This window comes from Eleutherodactylus coqui, chromosome 11, assembly GCF_035609145.1.
Source record: "Eleutherodactylus coqui strain aEleCoq1 chromosome 11, aEleCoq1.hap1, whole genome shotgun sequence".
Classification (NCBI taxonomy): Eukaryota; Metazoa; Chordata; class Amphibia; order Anura; family Eleutherodactylidae; genus Eleutherodactylus; species Eleutherodactylus coqui.
In genome coordinates this window covers 80,803,112-80,827,305 of record NC_089847.1, presented here as the reverse complement: position 1 = coordinate 80,827,305, position 24,194 = coordinate 80,803,112, and positions in this window count along the sequence as shown.

Below are 24,194 nucleotides of genomic sequence, written 5' to 3'. Positions count from 1 at the left end.
TGACAATTGGGGAACCTCTGATAGATTGAGAAGCCATATAAAACTCAAAAAATTTCATTTAGCAAAAGGTCCACGGTCGTGATGTTCATAATACATATATGATGTGCCCTGGTTTACCTCCTCTGGGAGTATTTGTGATTTAATATAGAAATGTTCTATTTAATAGTTACATTATATACACCATTGTGGATTCAGATAAAGGGATATTACATGTTGCTTCTCCTCAGTCACTCAAATGGTAGAGGGAGGAAGGGACTTGTTCCACAGCACTTTCAGGTTTATTACCCCTGAGCAAGCTAGGTACTCATTTTAAAGAACTTGGAAGGATGAGTCAACCTTCACAGCTACCTGAACCAAGCGGGGATTGAACCTACAACCTTCAGGTCATGAGCTAGAGCCAAGTTAATATTTCTCCAATGAGGAGGTGCACTAAACCCCACTGTCGACAGCAGGGAGCTGCGGCCGTAAATGGAAGTGAAATCATGGCAAAGCGCTGCGATTGAAATCGGGGCACTTTGAGGCGCTGCTGTATGAGGCAAGCCTAAGCAAGCAAGCTATTTTTTTCTCCAAACTCGGCATGCTCTAGCAATGTTTTTTTGTACGATTTTCTCCATAGGCTTCTCTACAATGCTTGAAATATGTGCCATTTAAAGAAAAAAATGTTTTAAAAGTACATGTAAAGGAGGCATATCATGGTTTTCCACTTCTTTAAAATTGATGGCCATAACCCCCCCCCCCCCCCCCCCTTACCACCAAGATTGGTGTGATGGCTTTTCTGTATGGTCTCTCTCTCTCTCTCTTGGAATAGAATATTCATTTTCATTGACTTCATACATTTTGATCTTTGCTCCAATAAAAATAATTCATTAATGGTTAAAAAAGCAAAGCAAGATCTTTCAAAGTGTTCATTTAGAAATAGATCCAAAAAAACTGTAAATTCAAACAATCTGCTTAATGTCATTTAAAATCAGCTAATGGTAACTATAAATCAGTCAGATGCTGGAAATAAAGTGTAGCTGTTTAAGTATATAGTAATTATGCTTAAAGGAATATAAGTCAGCAGCTAAAATGTACAGAAAGAACTGCTTCTATAATTTGTAATGGGGGAGCTGGGCATTAGAGATATGGTAAATGAAACAATGGTCTCGGGGGCAGAAGACTTTGTGCACCTTCTGTCAGTCATCACGTGGAGGAATATTACAGTCAGGCACTTCCCAGTTCAAATTGGCTGCTACTAACAATTCTTACCGACTTGGAAGTGAGAACTATATGGGTAAATTTAATTATGGGACAATAAAATGTTGCAATTTTAGTATGATTTTTAAGGCCGCCTGCACACGAACCGGTCAGATTCCGCAAGCAGATTTCTACCGTGGAAGCCATGCGATTCATTGTAGAAGCGAATTGCGTGTGTTTGTGGATGATCATGGATGCGATCGATTTTCCGCGCTGATGTACGTAGACGCACAGCGTATCGTTTGTGCTAAAAAAATCCCGCAGGCAGGTGATTACATCAGAAAGTTGCCCAACCTTGTAAAAAAAAGCCCTTCTATACGAAGGGTTAATGCCCAGATGACATGCTCTTGCACTGGTGTGGTTGTGAGAGCTTTCAGAATGGCATACTGCTCTCTTTGCTTGGAAGACCAATGAACCTGCCCATATCGAATACCCGGCTACTACTATGGGCAATGGTGTGTTCTTCTCTGAATAAAATCTGCCCTGCACCGTCTTTTCCCTTCCCTGAAAAACATCCAAAAATGTGTAAAAATTAAAAAAAAAATATATATATATAAAAAATTTTTTATTTTTTTTTTTAAACACATTTTTGGATGTTTTTCAGGGAAGGGCTTATATTTTTAAGCCCTTCCCGAAAATTCATGCCGCGCTCGCCGGCAGCCCATTGCTTTCAATGGTGCCGGCTGTATTGCCGGCTCCATTGAATTCGATGGGCGAACATCATTCTATTCTGCCACAGCTGTTACATACACATACACACTCACCTTGTCCCTGCAGCCGGAGTTCAGCCGCGGACGGCCGGCAGTTCTCCTGAACTGCTCTGTGTAGTATTCAGCAGGCGGGGATTTAAAATACTCGCCTGCTGAATGGGCTGCCTCTGATTGGTCACAGTCCTCACCAATCAGAGGCAGCTCTCAGCTGTCATTCAATAGCTGAGAGCTGCTGAATACTACACAGAGCAATTCAGGAGAACTGCCGGCCGGCCGCGGCTGAGCTCTGGCTGCAGGGACAAGGTGAGTATATATATATATATATATATATATTTTTTTTTTTTTTTTACACATTTTTGGATGTTTTTCAGGGAAGGGCTTATATTTTTAAGCCCTTCCCGAAAATTCATGCCGCGCTTGCCGGCAGCCCATTGCTTTCAATGGAGCCGGCTGTATTGCCGGCTCCATTGAATTTCAATGGGTTGGACAGCGCTCCTTTAATCGGGCCCGTTTCGCCGAAAACGCTGCTAGCTGCAGATTATTCGGGGAATCGTCAGCCCAGTCACGCGATTTGCGGATGCGCATCCATCATGCGATCCGCAAATCGCGGCAAAAAACGGTCGTCTGACCGAGGCCTTATAAAGACATCATCCTGTTGTGTAAGAAAAGCACAGAACTGCTAGTCAGAGTCTACAGCAGGTGCATCAATAGTAAGTCACATGTGGCCAAAAAGTATGTAAATCGTACCCTTTTCGCTTAGCTGTGCTCTTCAACTGGCCATACACATTAGATCGTCCATCACTCGATATCCTCAATATCGTCTGGCCCAATGTCAGTGCAGGCACGCTAGACATTTTTCGTGTGGTCAAAAATGTAATAGAAGCCATCGCTCCAATTTAAATCAACAGGTGTGAATCTTTCTGTTAATATACATATGCTAAAATAACCATATTTTTCCCAGGGTCAAAGCGGGACAAAGGGGTGTGGTCAGGGGCAGGGCTTATCACAGCATATGATTTTATCTCTGTTATAAAAAGTACAGGGCTGGTTCAAAAATAGAGACAGGGTGCATAGTCCGCAGCATTTCTACATCCAAAAAAACACAGTCAAAAGCTGTACCATTTATGTGGATTTTAACTGGAAATCAGCTGCAGATGCGGCGCTCCCCCTCACCTCCTCTGAAGGCTTCCTGCTGTCAGTGCACCCCAACTTCTGGTTCCCAGTGGCCTGTAGTGGCCTCACCTGACTAGCATCACCTGACCAGTGGCACCGCACCTGACCAGGCCGCTGGAAGCTGGGGAGTGATGACAGTGGAAGGCCTCGGTGGAGGTGAGGGGGACAGTCGCTAAGTATCTGCAGGTGATTTCCAGTCAAAATCTGCACCAATGGTACAGATTTTGACTGCTATTTTAGATGCAGAATTTGCTGCAAAAATTTCCACTGCGGACATTCTACAGCATTTCTGCCACGTATAAACATCTCCTTTGAGGTATGCTCCCCTGTACCAGCCCCGGCAATAATAGTGACCCCTACAGAAGCCCCAGCAATAATAATGACCCCCACAGTGACCCCACTCACAGTGATCCCTCTAGTATTATCGCTCACCTATACCAAGCCCGGCAATAACAGTGACCCCTCCCACAGCATCCCCACCAATAATAATAGTGACCTCCCCACAGTATCCCCAGCAATAATAAGTGACCTCCCCACAGTATCCCCAGCAATAATAAGTGACCCTCCCACAGCATCCCCAGCAATAATAAGTGACCCTCCCACAGCATCCCCAGCAATAATAATAGTGACCTCCCCACAGTATCCCCAGCAATAAGTGACCCTCCCACTGTCTCCCCAGCAATAATAAGTGACCCTCCCACAGTATCCCCAGCAATAATAAGTGACCCTCCCACAGTATACCTAGCAATAAAAATAGTGACTCCCCCATAGTATCGCATGCAATAATAGCGACTCCCCAATAGTATCCACAGCAATAAGTGTTTCCCCCATAGTATCCCTATTAATTATAGTGACCCCCCCCCCCATAGTATCCCCAGCAAAAATAATAGTGACCCCCCCCCCCCCATAGTATCCCCAGCAATAAAAATAGTGACCCCTCCATAGTATCCCCAGGAATAAAAATAGTGACATCCCCCTATAGTATCCCAGCAATAAAAATAGTGCCCCTCCCATAGTATCCCCAGCAATAAGTGCCCCCGACAGTATCCCTAGCAATAGCCCCCCTATAGTATCCCCAGCAATAATAGTGACCCCCATAGTCTCCCCAGCAATAGCTCCCCATAGTCTCCCCAGCAATAATAGCCCCCATAGTATCCCCAGCAATAATAGCCCCCCATAGTATCCCCAGCAATAATAGGGGCCCCCATAGTATTTGTAGCAATAATAATTGTGACCCCCACACACAGAAGCCCAAGCAATAATAGTGTTCCCCTATACCAGCCAAGTGACCCATATAGTTACCCTCCTCCTGGTCTTCACAGCACCGACGATCCACCCAGCGCTGCTGCTGGTAGGCGGATGTCTGTGTGCAGCAGCGCCTCCTCCCTCTGCTCTCGTCTTCTCTCTAGCGGAACCAAAGAGGAGAGCTGATGGGGGGAGGATCCCGAATGTACACATTGTTATTAGTGTGTGTATCCAGTCCGCGGCGCGATACAGTGATTACCAGGGAGGGAGCTACAGTACCTCGCCCGGTAATCACTTCAATGGTGACCAGATGTCAGCAGAAACCAGGAAAAAAGCGGGACAGATGCCTTTTAGAAGATGCAATAAAAGCTACATTTTATTTGAGAGTGCTGTAAGTCCTGCTTTGGGTCAATTTATGTTTACATTTCCAGGAAGAATAATGGAGGAATGGCACATTGCAGAGTTCTAAGTAACGATGAAGTATATATTTTATGAGGAATATAAATATTTACTAAGTCACAAGTCAGTAGAACTGACAGATCATCTTTAAGTCAAAGCAATATCCCTCTACTAAGTTCATTCTCTACATTATATTCTTTTATTAAAGTTATTTTAAAGCATATTTGATTCCTCGGCTCGGTTATTAAATTGACTGCAGGAGGAATCATAGAGCTTGTTAATGGGCTTAATGTGATTATTAATTTATGGAAGGAGAAATTAGTTAAAATTTATTGATAAAAATATATGGAGGATTAAAGAGAAAATCATTAAAATAATAGATCTGGATGTTCTCAATGACAGAGTTCAAGAACTTAAAAGGAAATTCAATAACTATGAATACAATACAATGTCACACAAATTAAAAGTATATACAGTATAGATCTCACTTCTATATAGTCACCTGCATCTTCACCTGCAAGAATATAATAAAATGTGGGAACATGCTCATTACTTTGTGCTTTTTGCATTACTTATCAAGAGACTTTTAATAATAGAGGCATTTACATGGCTGTGCATCAGTCTAAGGGTGCGTTCACACGAGCGCATAAATGGCGCATTTTTGCGCCCAATCGTATATACGTGACCATCTGAGGCGTTGGTTTCGAATGTATTCGTTCGCACGGGTGATTTTACGGCACGTAAAAACGGCAACCCGAAAAAAAACGGAACATACGCGACCGAAATACGCGCTAACGCATATTCGATGGCCGAAAAGATAGTTTGCAAAGTAGGAACAAACGATAATACGCTTTCTAGCTCTGGTCGTGATCGCCGAAAAACATTCTTTCCGGTGATTATACGCTGCGCACGTGCGAACGTAAAAACGCCTACGCTCGTGTGAATGCACCCTTAGGGTGACTGCCCACTACAGTTTTTTTTCACAGCGAAATTCGCAGCATTTTTTTTTCTGCAGGGGTCTATGGGACTTGTAGACCCCTGCAGAAAAAAAGACGCTGCGAATTTCAGAGTGAAAAAAAAAACTGTAGTGGGTAGTCACCCTTAGTTTTAACAGTTTATTTTTTGTATATCAGAGGAAAGCAGTAAAATCATTGGCCTTGTGAAAGGTTTTGATTCCGCATTGAAAATCTGCAAAAAACAAACAAAAAAAGTGCAATTTACGAGAATGGGGTTTTATTTAATAGGATTATATGGAATTGGTCCAGATTTGCGGACCTTTTAATCCATTGCTATACAATACATGCAGATTTTGCATATCTTCATGACATCACCATAGCGGAAATATCATGGCTTTCCCTAGGGAAATGTATTACTACTTAAGGGTACATGCACACAAATGTTTTTTCCATTCGCTTTTCGGACAGAAAAAGCAGTCCAAATATTGGTCAGCAGTAGGAACCATTTAGTTGAAGGAGTCCATGCACTTCGGTTATTCTATTTAACTCGGACTGATAGTCTGAGCAAAAAAAAAAAAAGAAATCACATCACGTCCTATTTTTGCCCAATTCTCAGACAAAAACAGCACATGTCAATGCAGTGTCCTGCACATTGGTCAGCATATGGATGAGATATCCACATGCTGTCCGATGTGAATTGTGCCTAAAAAGAACTTTAGGTGCAACTCTTTGTCCCCGTCGGCCCTCTGCAAATTAAACCATGGGATGGTGATGTATAACCATGGCAGCCATATGCTCAGGGAACTACTCTAGGCATGTCACATCTATATGCCTATTAGGCTGTGACTTCAGTACAGCCTAAGGGACGTTTCACACAGGATGGAATATTCCACAGAAGTTGTGTAATATGCCCTCCTGTAGAATATGCAGCACCAAAATTTGCATTGCTAACATGCAGGTTTTGATGCGGAATTGGAAAAAAAACAAACCAGAATTTCTGCCAACAATTCAGCATCAAAATCCACAGTTAGCTATGTGGATTTTGGTGTGAAATTCCAGGACGACATATTTCACAATGTTTTTTACGGAATATTCAGTTCTATGTGAAAGGTCCGTTATAGACCTCATGGCACCACTGAAGATGCGGATTCTAAAAATGATATCTCAGAACCAGAAAAACAGCAGTGACTTCTCAGCATCAAAGTTCTCCATCCTCTACTGGCTCTTTATGATTCTTTCAGATGTCTAAGCACAAATTCGAGAGAGTACACATTTTATTCTATAGACCACAGAACATTCTGCAGAATAGACATGTCCTTAGTGGATTTTTTTCAGGCTACCTAGACTCCAGAGGGCCTCAATAGGCATAGCATTCTTGACAGACCACGCTCCTATTCTCCTAACCTTGATGCTGTCTCCTTACCACCACGTACCCTCAAGCTGGCGTAACAGAACATATTTAATGAAAAAGCCCATCAGAACAAAGTATAGAAGTCCTTAAAAGGATATTTTTAAAATGACGTATCCCAAGAAATAGAACCTTTCTTAATATGGAATGCCCATAAGGCAGTAATAAGAGGAGTGATGATCCATCAAGGCGCCATACACAAAAGAGAAAAAAAAACCAAGAATCTAAACTGTATTCTGTCCCAGATAAAGGAATTGGAATGCAAACAAATAAACTTAACTACAAAGTTAATGATGATTTAATGAGGGAAAACCATAAGCTAAGAGACCTATTACTGGCAGAACAAGAGAAACAATTTAAATCCATAAGTGCATCCTACTATACAGCTAATTACAAATACAGTAAACTCATGGCAAATAGGGTTTAAAAAAAAAAGGAAAATCTAGAATACTTTTCCTGAAAAAGGCACGCACTCATAAAATAAGCAATCCTCGAGACATTGCAGAATCCTTTAAAAAGTACTATGACAAATTATATAATCTTAGGAAGGATGGCTCAACTCCTCACTGTAGAGGGAATTGAGACGTTCCTATCCTCTATACACCTACCGACTCTGGGACTAAAACAAGTGCAGTCTCTAAATCTAGCTATTACAATAAAAAAAAATTATAATGCATCTCTAAGGCTGGCTGCACATGGGGGGAGGGGGGATTTGCATTGCCCATAACATGCTATGGCAAAACACTTTTTCCTCTACACGAGCGGAAATCAATTGCGATTTTCCGCTCGCGGTGGGAAAAAAAAAATCGCAACATACACTATTTCTGCGTGGATTCCGCATAGACCGCTTCTATTGAAGTGAATGGAAGCCATTCAACCTGCGGCCCTTCCGCATTGACATTGCGGAAAGGTCGCGGGTACCCGTGTCATCGCCTAGCGAGGCTGCAGGAAAAGCCGGGATTTAAAAAAAAACAAAAAAAACTGTACTGCGCATGTCCGACGACTCACCATGCTGACTATCCGCAGTACAGGTGGCCAAGAAGAAATGCAGATATGCACAGCTGCCAGCTTGGGCACAGGGTCAGATCCTGCTGTGGGCTCCCGCATGCAGAATCCGACCCGTTCATGTGCAGCCGGCCTAAAAAAAATATAAACTCCCGGGGCCATATGGGTTCTCAAATGAGTATTATTAAACATTCCAATCCCTCTTAGGGCCACATATGTTAAGACATTTAATGTAGACATGATATAAGGCACACTTCCGAAGGAAATGATTCAAGCTACTATAGTGGCGATCCCGAAGCCAGACAAGGACTCCTCTTCACCAGCAAATTATAGACCAATATCCCTGCGTAATGGCGACACTAGAATATATACAAAAGCTTTGGCCTGCCGCCTGCTTCTGATTATCTCATTGATAGTTCATAATGATCAGGTGGGCTTTGTGAAGGGCCAATAGGTTACAAATGGAACAAGAAGAATCATTGATCTAATAGCTTGTGCTGGGGCCTTCGGACACCTTCTCTGTTCCCGACATTGGATGTGGAGGTGTTCGATAGGATCCACTGGGGATATGCTTTCATAGTCTTACAGAAAAGCGATTCGGGCCCTATATTTCACACCTTCTGCCAAAGTATTGAACAGTGCAACCCTGTCCAGCTCGTGTATTTTATTCAATACCACCCACCAAGGATTCCCCCTTTCGCCCATATTGTTTATACAAGTAATGGAGCAATTTGCGGAGAGCATACGTACAGATATTAATCCGTCAGGAATCCTGCTCCCTTGTAGACAATAGACTAGGACTATTTGCAGATGACGTGGCGCTCTTACTAACACAACCCCTTAGGTCCCTATGTACGACTTCTCAGTTGATTAACAAGTTTAGCAAGATCTCCTACTACAAGGTGAATCATCGTAAATCACAAATCCTAGCTATCAATGTCCCTCACCAACTAAAAGAACTTATTTTACAGGAATTCCCTTACTCCTGGGAAGATTCTAACATCACAAACTTAGGTATTAAATTATACTATCCCTTGGAAAAGATGCCAAAATTAAATCGATCACCATTATTTGAGGAAATCCAAAAGGAACTAACTTCCTTTGCTAAAGCAGAACCATTATGGCTTTGTAGGATCGCCCTATATAAGAGGATAATCCTCCTTAAGATCCTTTATTGTTGTTGCACAGCCGCAGTCCTGCACCCCACATGCTTGGTAAAGACCTTACAAAAACAGATGTTAGCTTTCATATGGAACAATAGGAAACCTAGAGTAGTGGCCTCAATATTATACTCCTCAAGGAACCAGGGAGAACTGGGTGTCCCAACTCTACTAGTATATCAATCTGCAATACTAATAAAACAAACCAAGGTGCTTCCACTCGAATGCTGCCAGCTGGCCCACTATTGAGCCACAGTTCTTAAGTTGAAGGTTACTAAGACATTTGTTGTTAGCCATACCGATATCAAAATTCCCCACCAAATACAAGAATCAGCAGATGCATGAATAAAGCTGCTTCATGTTTCCAGGGATGTAGGAGATCACATTGTGGAGAAAAAATTCCTGCACTACTAAATATGCAATATATAAAAATTGAACTTACATCCAGAGGGGACTTGGATGCCACCAGGTCCCCCCAGTCCAGGTTAGCAGATTAGAGATCACTTCAAGACGATAGTGGATAATTTCAAGTCATTTAATTTATATTAATTGTCAGTGGAATAAGTAACAAAGAAGTGTTCGAGTGTAAATCATTTCAGTTTTTCATTACGAATTAAAGCCCAAGGGGGATTTCTTTGGAATTATTAGTTATAAATTATAGATTATAGTGATAATAACGGCAATAAAATGATATATACATGTCATATTCTCAAATAGTTTGGGCTTCTCTAAGGGGATCAACTTATTCATACACACATACAAATTCCAAAGAAATCCCCCTCTGCCTTTAATTCGTAACAAAAAACTGAAATTATATACGATCTAATGATCTATGAGATAAATATTATTGTGACTATCACGATTCATTTTTAAATCACTGGCTTGGTATAAGTTTCATTCAGATACCTTGATTCTAGAACATTCATTCTTCCTCAATTTTCCTTTTAAAAATGTTTTAACTCTTATCTATAGCACTCACACACATACCGTGTTTCCCCGAAAATAAGGCACCCCCGAAAATAAGACACATTAAGAAATTTGCAGAAATCGCTAATATAAGGCACACCCCGATAATAAGGCATACTAAAGTGTGCAGGCAAGTCAAGAGGCCTGTCCCCTGCTGCCATCCCCGTTGTCTCCTACCTCCTCCTGTGCTGTACGAGTGTGCTGTTGTAAGCTCCCCTTGCTGGCTGCAAAACCCCATGCTGTCGTTCTCTTGCTGCTGCACACGTCTGCTGTGATGAGCTCCCCCTGGTGGCCGGAAGCTGCAATACCATCCCTGCTTACAAGTGGTACAGGAACTTCTGTCTGCAGGTACGTTACTTTTTTTTTATGGCTCTGTGTGTGAGTCAGGCAACCATATGTGTGATTCTTAAGGCTGGGTTCTCACAGAGTGTATTTCCAGTCTTAGGGGGTGAGCATTACAGTCTCCAGACAGTGTGTGGGAGCCAGGTACTTTACAGCTCTTATTTTTTGTGTGTCATTTTGATTCAATAGGGGGTGTCTGCTTTTTTGCTGAAGAGTCTAAAGAAATAAAAAATGTTGCTACCATATATTTTTACCCCTAGACATGAGCGCAAAAAGAAAGAGCTATTCCGTTGAGTACAAGAAAGGAATCGTGGAAGATTCTTGGGGCAAAAACCTTCCTGCTTTGGCCCGAAGATTTTACAAGAAATGGAGTGTCAAGAAATTCAGCAGGAGATTCTGGGTTCAGATGTTTATGATGATGTGCCAGAAAATGATGACATGACTGTCATTGAGTAATTTTTGCTTTGTTTTCACAGTTTGTCTAGCTATATTGGTTTGTCGTGACAACTACGGTACTGTGCAGTATATACGGCAATAAATGTTCGTTTTTTTTGTTAAACAATAAATGTGAATTCTTCTTCATTGAAAAATAAGACACCCCCTGAAAATAAGACGTAGCGCATATTTGGGAGCAAAAATTAATATAAGACGGGGAAACAGGGTACATAGATCTCTCGTTCTCCTAACAAGATCTATGCAACTACAACTCTTTCATCCTGAGTGCAACACCGTTTAGGTAACGCCAACAATAGGATGTGATTTGGCGACGTTGCGTATTGAGGACGTTCGTAGTGCTTCTAGCGTCCTTTGGAATGCAATGTTGTCCTTGCATGCCACATGAATCACTCGGGTGCACCAGCCGCAGGATACGTCACCAAGACGCAACCGGCTCGGAAATGAACGGCAATGAGCCTCGTATAAAAGCAAGTCCTTATCCTTGTTGTATTATGCTTGAGAAAAGGGTCTATTGTACGCTGAAAACCATTTCTAGGCTATTAACTTTCATACCTGTGTGTTTTTTCTTATTTATTGTTAACTTTTTTTGTGTTATACCTTGTTCCTAATTCCACTGACAATTAATATGAATTAAACGTCTGGAAATTATCCTTATCATCTTGAGGTGATCTCTAATCTGCTAACCCGGTCTGGGGGAACCTTATGGCATCCAAGTCCCCTCTGTGAAGTTAGTTCAATTTTATATATTGCATCTGCAAGCATATTTAGTAGCACAGGAATATCTTTCCTCTTTGCGATCTCCTACCTTCTTTGTGACCGAGGTCGTTTGGCCATGGGCATTTCCGTTGCCGCTCTCCCTGCTATCTGGGACCTGGCGGGATCATGGGCTTGCAACAACTATTGAAGGCAAACTTGGACCATAGGTGTGGAGACCTGTCAGCCAACAGGCCCCACAGCAGGCGTGTCTACTTTTATACGGTCTATTTTCTATCACTGTAAAGTCATAAATCCCTCCTTGAAGCGCATACATTACTACATATTTCATGCTTCCAGGGCTCACTCTACCAAAAAGCAAATTCCCCTCCCAATAGAGATGATAAAATTTTGCATCCTGAACACTTCGGTTAAAACACACAGAAGAAAGGGGAGTAGTTTGACTCACACATATTCACAAATTCCAAGAGAGGTCACTAAAAGGTATTATGGGCTCCCTACAGTCCTCAAACAACTCTAAAAGCCCTTATTCCAAAAAAGGAACTAAATCTATCACTGTGGATCATCTAAACATGGAGAACCTCCCCTATATTTTACAATCATATCCAAGTATAGATAATCCTTTAACCAGTAATACATTGAAGGAGCTGCTTTTGTCTCTTCAAAAGGACATTTCTCAATATATGCAAAAACTTTCTAATCAACTTCAGTCCAAAATTGACCACTTTACCATACATACATCTCATGTGCAACAAAAAATGGGTGAATTCTCCACTGCCCACAATGAGTTGGTAGATGCTCACGATGTCTTGTAAGAGATCTCCTGTCTACACACAAAAAGGGGGGGGGGCGTATGTGACCCCTGAACATCGTTCTGGGGATTTAAATGCTGCTGTCAGCATTTAAATCTCTCTTCATACATACCCAGACACTGCAGGGCGTGAATGTACGCCCCGGAGTGGGAAGGGGTTAATGATAATTTTATCTTTTTGTACTTTTAAAATCTTTTCTTACTTTAATACTTTATTTGCACTATGGAGCTATTCAGGATAATTGGATATTATTGCCCTTTAGAGCAATGGGTAGTATGTGAACACTATTGCTTTTCAGTTAATTTGTTCTTCTGTTACTTTAGTTTTTGTTATATTAAGGGTGCCTACCCACTTGCGATTTTTTTTCCTGTGATGTTTTGCGTTTTTTCTCAAGAGCAATTAGTATAGAATGTGTTCTTGTCCATCTGGGTTTTTTTTCCCGTTTCGTGGGTTTTTTTCACATAGGAACTGTCAATTGCATATGTCTCCTTATTTTTCTCTTAATGCACCCATGATTGTCAATGGAGGGCTGCAAAAAACGCGCAAAAAACGCCGCGTTTTTCACGCGCCAAAATCGGCAACGCAAGTGGGTAGGCGCCCTTAAAGGGGTTGTCTCGCGGCAGCAAGTGGGGTTATACACTTCTGTATGGCCATATTAATGCACTTTGTAATGTACATCGTGCATTAAATATGAGCCATACAGAAGTTATTCACTTACCTGCTCCGTTGCTGGCGTCCCCGTCTCCATGGCTCCGTCTAATTTCGCTGTGTTCTTGCTTTTTTAGACGCGCTTGCGCTGTGCGGTCTTCTCCCCTTCTGCTCGGTCCGGCATGAGCGGTGTTCTGGCTCCGCCCCCTTCTACGCGTCATTGTGTAGCTCCGCCCCATCACGTGTGCCGATTCCAGCCAATTAGGAGGCTGGAATCGGCAATGGACCGCACAGAGCCCACGGTGCACCATGGGAAAGGACCCGCGGTGCATCGCCAATTAGGAGGCTGGAATCGGCAATGGACCGCACAGAGCCCACGGTGCACCATGGGAAAGGACCCGCGGTGCATCGTGGGTGAAGATCCCGGCGGCCATCTTGGTGAAGGAAGAAGGAAGACGTCGCAGAGCGGGGATTTGGGTAAGTAATATATATTTTTTTTTTTTTAACACATCCCTTGGGGTTGTCCTGCGCCGAACGGGGGGGGCCTATGGAAAAAAAAAAAAAACGTTTCGGCGCGAGACAACCCCTTTAATGAGAGGCCTTTTTGCTACATGTCCACCACTCTATGTCCGCCATGAAGTCAGTGCAGCTTTTTTTGTTTATTTATACATCATACCTATTACTATTTCTTCGTTAAATGTTAAGGGCTTGAACAATCCATTTAAACGCAATTTGCAATGGCACGAGACCCTAAATGCTAAATACCCTAGATGCACTCATCCTAAATTCCCATATGTTTTTTTGCTTCAAACCTCAACAGGGAGAAAAAGGAGTATTAATTGCAATCAGTAATTAAGTATCATTTTCTCAGCAGGCCTTAGGGTGCATTCACACGAACGTATATCGGCTCGTTTTTCACGCCGAGCTGATATACGTCCTCCTCGTGTGCAGGGGGGGAGGATGGAAGAGCCCAGGAGCAGGAACTGAGCTCCCGCCCCCTCTCTGCCTCCTCTCCGCCCCTCTGCACTATTTGCAATAAGGAGAGGCGGGACAGGGGCGGGGCTAATTCGCGGACCTTAGCCCCTCCCCGTCCCGCCTCCTCTTATTGCAAATAGTGCAGAGGGGCAGAGAGGAGGCAGAGAGGGGGCGGGGGCCTTAGTTCCTGCCCCTGGCTCTTCCATCCTCCCCCCCCTGCACACGAGGAGGACGTATATCGGCTCAGCGTGAAAACCGAGCCGGTATACGTTCATGTGACTTCACCCTTACACATAGATTCTTTGGGTCATTTCATTATTCTTGTCTGCGAGATTAATAATGCCCCTTTCACTTTATTGAATGTATATTTCCCGTATAAAGTGGCAAGCTAAGTTTTTTGCACATTTTAAAATAAACTGCTAAGATACAAAAGGGCACTTTGATAATTGGGGGCTTAAAAGTCTTAAATTTAAGGAAAGGATTAAATATCTTGTAGACTCTGGTGGAGATAAAATTACTCCTTCCCAAGAAATTGCTAATGCATTTTCCTTAGATAACTTGTCTCTTTAGGAGAAGATACAAATATGCATCAACCCCAGTGGAAAGAAATTTGAAGTTTTCTCAAAAACATTAATCTCCGACACCTGTCATCCGACCAGGTAGCCTCTGTTTCTACACCGATCTCTATGTCTAAAGTTCTAGAAGCCATCAAAACATTAAAACCTCTCAAATCCTATTACTCTAATGAATACTGATGTAAATTTTTTTGCTAAGATTCTTCCAACGTTGGTTGCTGCAGATCAAGTAGGTTTTGCCCCACAAAGACAGGCTACCGATGGAACCTGCTGGTTCATGAATCTCATTAAGATTGCTGAACTTAGTTGTATACCATCTTTATTCCTACCCTAGATGCAGAATAAGCATTCGGTCAGATTCACTGAGGTTATTTAGAGGCTACCTTAGGGAAATGTGTTTTTTTTCTGGTCCCAATAAATCTGCGATCTTGTTTTTATATTCACCATCATCTGAAGGGGTTTTTCCATCTGGTTGCTTTTCCCCTTTATTTATAATTTCTAACAGTACTCAAACAGGACTGCCCTCTCTCGTTCTTATTTTTGCTCTTCTTATGGAATCTTTAGCTGATCAAAGGAATTCAATTAGGACATAGAAAACACAAAATAGGACTACTTGATGATGATTTAATCGTAACTTTACTGACCCCATTTCCTCTTTAAAACAGGCCCAATCTGATTTTGGAAAAAAACCTCATATTATACGGTAAACAATACAAAATCTCAATTGCTGGCTGTTGGGATTGACAATAAAACCAGGCAATTTATAGTTAATTCCTTCCCATGTGTATAGAATGACCATTCCATACCTTATCTAGGTATTCATTTGACAAACCCTAACTTCTGTAAACCCTTTAGTTCCTGGTCGACAAGGATAGCAGTGGTTAAAACGATTGTTCTGCCACACATTCTCTCCATTTTTAGAATTGTTCCGATTTCTATCTCAAACTCCTTCTTTACTAAACTACGGACTATTCTTAACAATTTCATTTGGGCAGCATTCATGCTAGAATTAAACTTTCCACATTATCCAAGTCCTATGAAATAGGTGGTATGAAAGCCCCTGACATTAAACGTTATTTTCACACAGTGATTTTGAACCAAATCAAACATTGGTGGACATCATCTTCGTATAAAAAGGTGGGTATCGATTGAGTTAAATCTCCCCCTTTACCATCTCACTCCTTACCAAGCTTTCTAATTTCAGTCCTTGTCTGGCAGCATTATCTCATCAATAACTCTGGTTTCCAATCTTGGTCCTTCCTTTACGTTTTTTTTTTATCCTCCATCCTCAGACTTTGAATTTGGAGCTTTAGAATTATTTTCATATATTAGATTTTCCATTTTAGATTTTCCTACACTTTGTAAGTCATTTCTTATACCTGGTAGAATGGTTTTTGCCTTTAGAAGACTGCAAACACACTGTTTGATCTGTAGATGTTCGTAACGCTACTTTCCCCAAGCCCACTCTTTTTTTTTCTCCCTTGCCTACTTGTGAATCCAAAGGCATTTCCATCTTTAGGATGATTTTTTTTCCCCCAGTTTGACAAAGCCAATCTCTTCATATGCAACTATGCAAACAAGACTTTAAACATCAATTCCAACTGGAGGATGGTTCTGTCTTGAACTTAAAAAGTTTCACGTGGAATCATGCATTGGGAGTCCCCGCAAAAAAATATTTATGTGTTCGTGTCTAGCTCCTGCTAGACTTGCCAAAATGAACAATTCTATCCCTGAAACATGTTGGAGAGGATGGAGAAGGCTACCTACTTCCATATGCACCGGTCCTGCCATATCATTCGTTCGTTCTTATCCTTTTTGATTTTGTTTATACTGTATCACATCATTTTCTGTCGTGAACCCAGCCCTGGTTCTTTGCCTTTTGTCTACAAATAAACTTACTTCTTTTTCTTCAGTTATTAACTCCCATATATTGCTTGCATCTGACAAGTGCCAGGCTCTGGCTGACTCAGAAAAACCTCCGGCAGAGTGGATTGTTTGATTCACTGACAAACATTAACAGATCTAAGATTCGTTGTCCACCATCAAGCCATAGGTGGCCCCTTCATTGCTCAATCCTCTTTCTGTCTGGAAATATGGCGTCAGGGCACACATTATGTCCTGCCATTACCACCCCAACACAGTCACCTTTGTTTGCAGTGGTGCCATGAACAAAATACCTGGACTGCTACAGATTGGAATAGTATCATCTTTAGTAATAAATCCAGGTTCTGTCTGGAGGATGATGAAGGTCATGTTTGAGTATGGAGGCTTCATGGTGAGTTCTTCAATCCTGCCTTTGCTGTGGAGCAACACACTGCCCCAACTGCTGGTATGATGATCCATGGCCTGCCCAGTTAGAAGATTCATTGCAGATTGGGCATTTATAGGACCGGCTGGGATGCCAGCTTCAGGAGCCTATGAGTGAACAGGATCTAGAGGCCCAGTTGCAGCATCTGTGGACAAATGTGCCACAGGATAACATACGTATGTATGCCTTCGGGCCTGACCCCATCTCCTTATGTATCCAGGTTAGAGGCAGCCCAATAGGGTACTAGCCTTCCTAGAATTGCAGTTTTTCCCAAATAAACGTATTCTTTTGTCCCTGCATTCATTGAATAAACATGACATGTTCATGTGGCGCAGAGTGTTAAGGCAGCAGAAATGCAGTTCTAAGTTCTCGCTCACAACCTGAAGGTTGCAAATGCAATTCCCCCACCATGGTTCAGGGAACTTAGCCTTCCATCCTTCCGAAGTCAATTAATTAAGTACCCAGCTTAGTGGGTGGGGTGGGTAATGAATAAATTACCTGAAAGTGCTGTGGAATAAGTTGGCGCTATACAAATAAAATTTATTTTATCAGTCTGAAAATCTAGCAAATAATTTAAAATGACACCGACTGCCCTCCTTAAAAAAAAAGAGCTAAGGGCTTATGGGCTTATTCACACGAGTGTATTAGCACCGTGTATTACACATGCGTATAACCCGTGCGCAATACGCGGACAACGGACTTTCATTTTTCCATTCACACTTGCGTGTGGATACTGCGTACCGATCTGCAGGAGAAATAAATAGCAGCATGCTCTATTTCTCTGTGTATCACACGGAAAAGGAAAGTGAAGCATTCAGCTATAAAGCATATTTTGAATGTAAACCCATTTCTCATTGTTTTCTACTGTTCTTTAATAAAATACTTTTGAACCATTGGAAAAAACTAGGTTCCAAGCAGTCAAACATATCATAGTCTTCTCATGGCAAATCCAGATAATCATTATTTGATACTAACTAGAGATGAGCGAGCGTACTCGGATAAGCACTACTCGCTCGAGTAATTTGCTTTATCCGAGTATCGCTGTGCTCGGGGCTAAAGATTCGGGTGCCGCTGCGGCTGACAGGTGAGTCGCAGCGGGGAGCAGGGGAGAGCGAGGGAGAGAAAGATCTCCCCTCCGTTCCTCCCCGCTCTCCCCTGCAGCTCCCCGCTCCGTGCTGGCACCCGAATCTTCAGGGACGAGCACAGCAATACTCGGATAAAGCAAATTACTCGAGCGAGTAGTGCTTATCCGAGTACGCTCGCTCATCTCTAATACTAACATTTCAGGTAAACGTATCTTCAACCTAGCACCAACACCACAAGGTGGCAGGATGTGCGGCCCTAGTGGTTATCCCTTTTGAATTCTTTGCAGAAACAGATGGTAAATTGTTACACTACGATTGGTAGAATATGCTTATTGAATGACGCTTTTAGCGCCAATTTCTAAGAATGCCCCTCACGATGACAACCAGTATGGCCATCTACCTCGTCACTTTTGCAAAGAACAGAAAATAAAAATGAAAAACCTTTGTACGCAAGGCTGATTTCATCCATTTTCTTTCTGCTAAAAAGTACAATTTTGTGCCAGTTCTTCATTTTTTTTCTTTTACTGAGCCAATGCCAGAAATGCATTGAGAAAATATAAGAAACGTGAAAAAGACTGATTTTGTGACAGATTTCCATGCACTTTTTGGAGCCAAAACCAGAAGCTGATTCAGCAGGAAGAAGCGGTACAAGTCCTTCCCCTTCCTGCTGGATCAGCTTCTGGCTTTGGCTCAAAAACTGCATTGAAAACTGCCATAAAATACGTTTGGTTTTTTTTTTCAAAAAGGAAAAGCAGAAAAATTCACCCTAAGGCCGGTGTCACATGTGCATATTTGCGCACGCAATACGCAGTGAATAGAACACATTGATTTCAATGGGTTTGTTCAAATAAGCATAATTCTGCGTACATTTAGTTTGCACAAAAATATGCAACATGATCCATTTTCTTGTGCATTTCCACACAAAATAGTGCATATTGAACTAATTAGCTTAATTGCATATTTTAATGATTGGGCATGTGGAAAGCTTTGCACTTACTATCTGAACTTGTAATAGCAAATGTTGTAGCAGTCTGTCCTCTAGTGGTGGACTTCTAAAAGACCATCAGAAGAGTCAGAGTTATTGTTAATCAGATTGGCACCATTACACTAAAAGAAGCATTTGCAGAGTGCTCTAGGGGAGATGAAAACATAAGACCTCCTAATAACTACTTCTAAATCCCAATAGATGAGCCCCTTACAACAGTTTTGAGGGTCGCTGCTTGTCGTCATATCATTACAATATTTTTCAGGTGGTCTTTTTGTTATTCTTTAGCTATAGTTTGTTAAAGGTCCACTCCAGTAAAACTTTTCATCCATTGGGTAAGTAGTCTCTGAGTATATAAGTCCACTAGTAGCACTTCGTTTAGTTATTCCTTTCCAGCTAGAGTCCTTGTCTTCCGTTGGGTCATGTTACAAGCACTGCGGTTTGATATTACATGGACTGTACCACACAGGCTCTTCCCAGGGGAGAGAAAAACTCATGTCACAATTACTGATGCTGATTAGAGGCTGCTGTCACAGTGCAGATGTAATAGCTCATGCTCACCACTGTATCGTTATGGCCTTTACCTTCTCTATTCAGCTAATGATCTTTACACTCCAAACAACAAAATGTGGATGCAGCAGCACTCCTCTGGAATACACCAATACGTTTGAGATGCGGAGCTGGTATGTGCAGAGCTCAAAAAGTCCTGACTCCTAGGACTGCAAAATTCATCCAAATAAAGCATAGGTGGAGGAGCACAACCAGTATCCAAAAAAGTTTAGCTTTATTGATCCATAAAAAGCAGAGCAGAAACATTTCAACTCCTTCTGGAGTCTTTGTCAAGCTTGACGAAGACTTCAGAAGAAGTTGAACCGTTGCTGCTCTGCTTTTTGTGGATCAATAAAGCCAATTTTTTTTTGGGATACTGGTTGTGCTCCTCCACCTATGCTTTATCTGAATGATCTTTACACTGTCCTGCAGGAGGCAGAGATGATACTAGTTCAAGCTGGTCATGTGATGCTGTGTGGATACATCATGGGATTGCTAGCATAGCAGCAAAGGGAGAAGTCTAAATATGGTGCTGATAAGTATTAGACAGTATGCTACACTGCGTGAAAAGGGACTCAATATACAGTGGTGCTTGAAAGTTTGAGAATCATTCAGCTATTTCTGCGTATATGTGACCTAAAAGTAGTTTTTTTGTACAAGTCTTACAACAACTAGATAAAAAAGAACCACGTCAAGAGAGTAAAAAATTAGACTTGGTCATTTATTTATTGAGGAAGATTATGCAATATCATGTCTATGACTGGCAAGGGTATGTGAACCTTTCCTTTCAGTATAAGGGGTAATGCCCATTGTGCAGCAATAACTGCTTCCTAAAATTTTTAGTAAATGCTGGCTTGGGAAGAGGGGAAATAAAAACCTCACTTTGACCCATTCTGCCATATAAAACAGCTTCAATTCTGTTATGTTGGTGGGTTTCCTCACATGATTTGCTCGCTTCAGTTCCTTCCATAATATTTCTATATGATCTAGGTCAGGACTTTGACTTGGCCCTTCCAGAGCTTTAACTATTGTCTTGTAGAAGGACTTCTGTGCTTTTGGGGAACTAAAATAGGAGTTGTCATTAAAGCGGAAACCGGCTTCATCCCTAAGGGGTTAAGCCAAAAAGCTCTATTTTGGTCTCATCTGTCCACAAAACATTGTTGCAATAACATTTGAGCTTGATCAGGTGATCTTTACCAAATTGCAGATAGGCACCAATGTTATTATTGGAGAGCAGCGGCATCCTCCTTGCAACCCTGCCGTTCCCGAGTCTGTTCCCGAGTCTGTTCCCGAGTCTGTTCCCGAGTCTGTTCCCGAGTCTGTTCCCGAGTCTGTTCCCGAGTCTGTTCCCGAGTCTGTTCCCGAGTCTGTTCCCGAGTCTGTTCCCGAGTCTGTTCCCGAGTCTGTTCCCGAGTCTGTTCCCGAGTCTGTTCCCGAGTCTGTTCCCGAGTCTGTTCCCGAGTCTGTTCCCGAGTCTGTTCCCGAGTCTGTTCCCGAGTCTGTTCCCGAGTCTGTTCCCGAGTCTGTTCCCGAGTCTGTTCCCGAGTCTGTTCCCGAGTCTGTTCCCGAGTCTGTTCCCGAGTCTGTTCCCGAGTCTGTTCCCGAGTCTGTTCCCGAGTCTGTTCCCGAGTCTGTTCCCGAGTCTGTTCCCGAGTCTGTTCCCGAGTCTGTTCCCGAGTCTGTTCCGAGGACACTGAACATTAATATAAGCAAACGGGACAAAGTCCTTCATCTGCCTTATGTCCCTTTTACATGGGTCAACAGTTGGGTAAAAATAAATCATCCACTCACATGTGATTGTCATCCCATTAATTGAAGACATCTAAATTTTACATTCAAGTTACCTGCCAATGCTAAAGGGTCACATATTTTTGTCACTCCTTTGAAATTGAATCATTTTCCTAAAATAAAATGACCAAGTCTAATATGTTTGACTTAGTTCTATAAGGACTTTCTGAAATTCTGATGTAGATGTAGGTCATATAAGCAGAAATATGGAAAATGCTGAAGAGTTCACAAATTTTCAAGCACCACTGTCCCTTAGAGACATCTAGAGCATGACTGAACCAGTTGGGAGATAAGGATGGAAAACAAATGTGTTTGTTGCTAAAGTAGCCCTTCATATTTTGTTTTGTTTTTTTAACTTTATAGGAGAGATGCATAAAGACAAAGAAAGAAGGTTGGCCAGCGTGGTTGCTGCATTTATAATTTTTCACAAGGCCTCTGAAACATCAGATGTGAAATCTGATTGGTGGCCATGGTCAACTACTCTTCACTTGCACCAGAATTCATCCATTTGCCCCTATAGGTGTTCATGCAGTTATAGCCAACACTATCAGCTCTATACATTTTAATTAAATCCAAATAGAACTGCACCATAAAAGTTATCTGATAGATACTTTAAAACCTAAAAGATTTTTTAATTACTATTTGAAAACTCAATCAGAAATTGGGAGATCAAGCTCTACAAGTACTGACCGAGCACAAAGTGGGAGGCAGAGAAGTGGAGAGCAGACCAGGCATTCCCTCACTTTGAATAGCTACCAGATAGCTCTGAGCTAGAAGACAGACCAAGTGTCTCAGGAATTAGACCTCATGACCACAACCCTATGAAAACTCTGAACAGTGCTCTGTACGGACCCACAAACTGTACTTCAGTAGTGTCTTTTTGCTTGTTTCTAGTATGAGGCTTAGTTTTGTAATGCTAGTTCAGATGTACATTGCACTTCAGTCACCTTTGAAACCAGGCTAGAAAAAAAACTGTACTTCTGTGGAAGTTTTTTGAATGCACTCATTTCTATAGGGAAAAACTACCCCCCATATTGCATCATATAAGCATAGATCTGTATATGTTTTTTTTTAAACACAACAGCACACATACATAGAGAGCACATCCTAGGAGAACATTAGCTCATACAAATAAACACTGGAGCAGTAATACTGTTATGTGCATTAGGTCTTAAGACCGGGTGCACACCTTTACAGTCATCTCTCCGCGTCTCCCACCGTTTTTGTTCTAGTAGTTCTTCAGAAGAGCCATTGTGATTCTTTGATTTATTTATTTGGAGGGTGGGATGTGCCAGGACCTCTTTGAAGGGGTACTCCCATAAGACATTTGTGGTAAATGCTACAAAAAAATATGTCTGGAAGGTTGTAGACTAGAGGTGGGACCTGCTACTATGCTATTGTATCCTATTCATTCTATCGTGTACATATGCTGCCCATACAGTTTCAACAAGTATCAGAGAAATCACCACTCATCTTACAGAGGTTTCCCCTGGCTCCCCCATCCTTTGTGTATTTAGAGAGATAGGCCAAATCCCCACAGCTCTGGTGCTGGCTCATCTCTTAGGGAACAAAAGCATTGGGTGTTGATATTCACCATCACCAATCCTTTTTTCCCCCTACACTAGGGGTAAAGTTGAGCTACTCCCATGCACCTAGAGTGTCATGTGGCCCCATTGTTGTCGGGTTCATACTAGTACAAGCCAAATGTGTATGGGGCCTTGAGCCACTAACACAGCTGTCAATTTACTGCTTACTAATATATAGAGATATCAAACTGTTCCCATGTTTTGTATATCAGTATGTCCAAACACTTAAAAAAAAATAAATATGTGAGCACTGATGCAAGAACAAACATTAAAATAAACTATCCGGGAGTCAAACCGAAGAACATGAGGCATCATATTTTATTTACCTTTTATAAAAGCAAGATCTACTGCCAAGTTTTTTTTTTTTACTACTACACACGTTGAAGGCTCATGTCTACAGGCAGATTTAAATTGTGGAATCTGCACAGTTCAAGCCACCCATAGGGAACCACAGGCATCTACACATGCAGATCTGTTTTCTGGATTCCGCATTGCGAAAATTAAAAAAACAAAAAGATAAAAACAAAAAACACAGTATGCTGTATTTTACTGCGGTTTCCGTGCAGGTGGCTTCCATTGAAAAATCAATGGAAGCTGTCTGACCTGTGGCTTGTCCGCAATGGACGTCGCGGATGGGCTACGGACTCTACGGCAAAGTAGAAGTTTGGAGAAAAAAATATAAATACTGTGCATGTGTACCAGATGGCCCAACCACACATTCCCAGTACAGAAAAAAGAAAACCATCTAGACCGGTATGCAAGGTTAGACTCTGCGGCGGGCTCCCCCATACAGAATCAGAACCACCCATGGACATGAGGCCTAAAGACTGATGCTCAACCATAGATATGTAAACTCTCATTCAAGCTACACCAGAGCTGCTCTCAACCTCTGCCAGAATGGTATTCTATAAATATCTGTTGAAGGTCATTTAAATGGTTTTGCACATGGAAATATTCCACTGTCAAAATGTGGATTGCCAGATTTAAGCCATTTAGAGATTAGTGCCAAAATCCACATTAGCCATGCGGATTTTGGTGTGGATGTTTCCAGTGCGGAACATTCCAGCGTTTGTGAAAGCACCCAAAAAATTGGTTATTTTACAGACGTTTTCC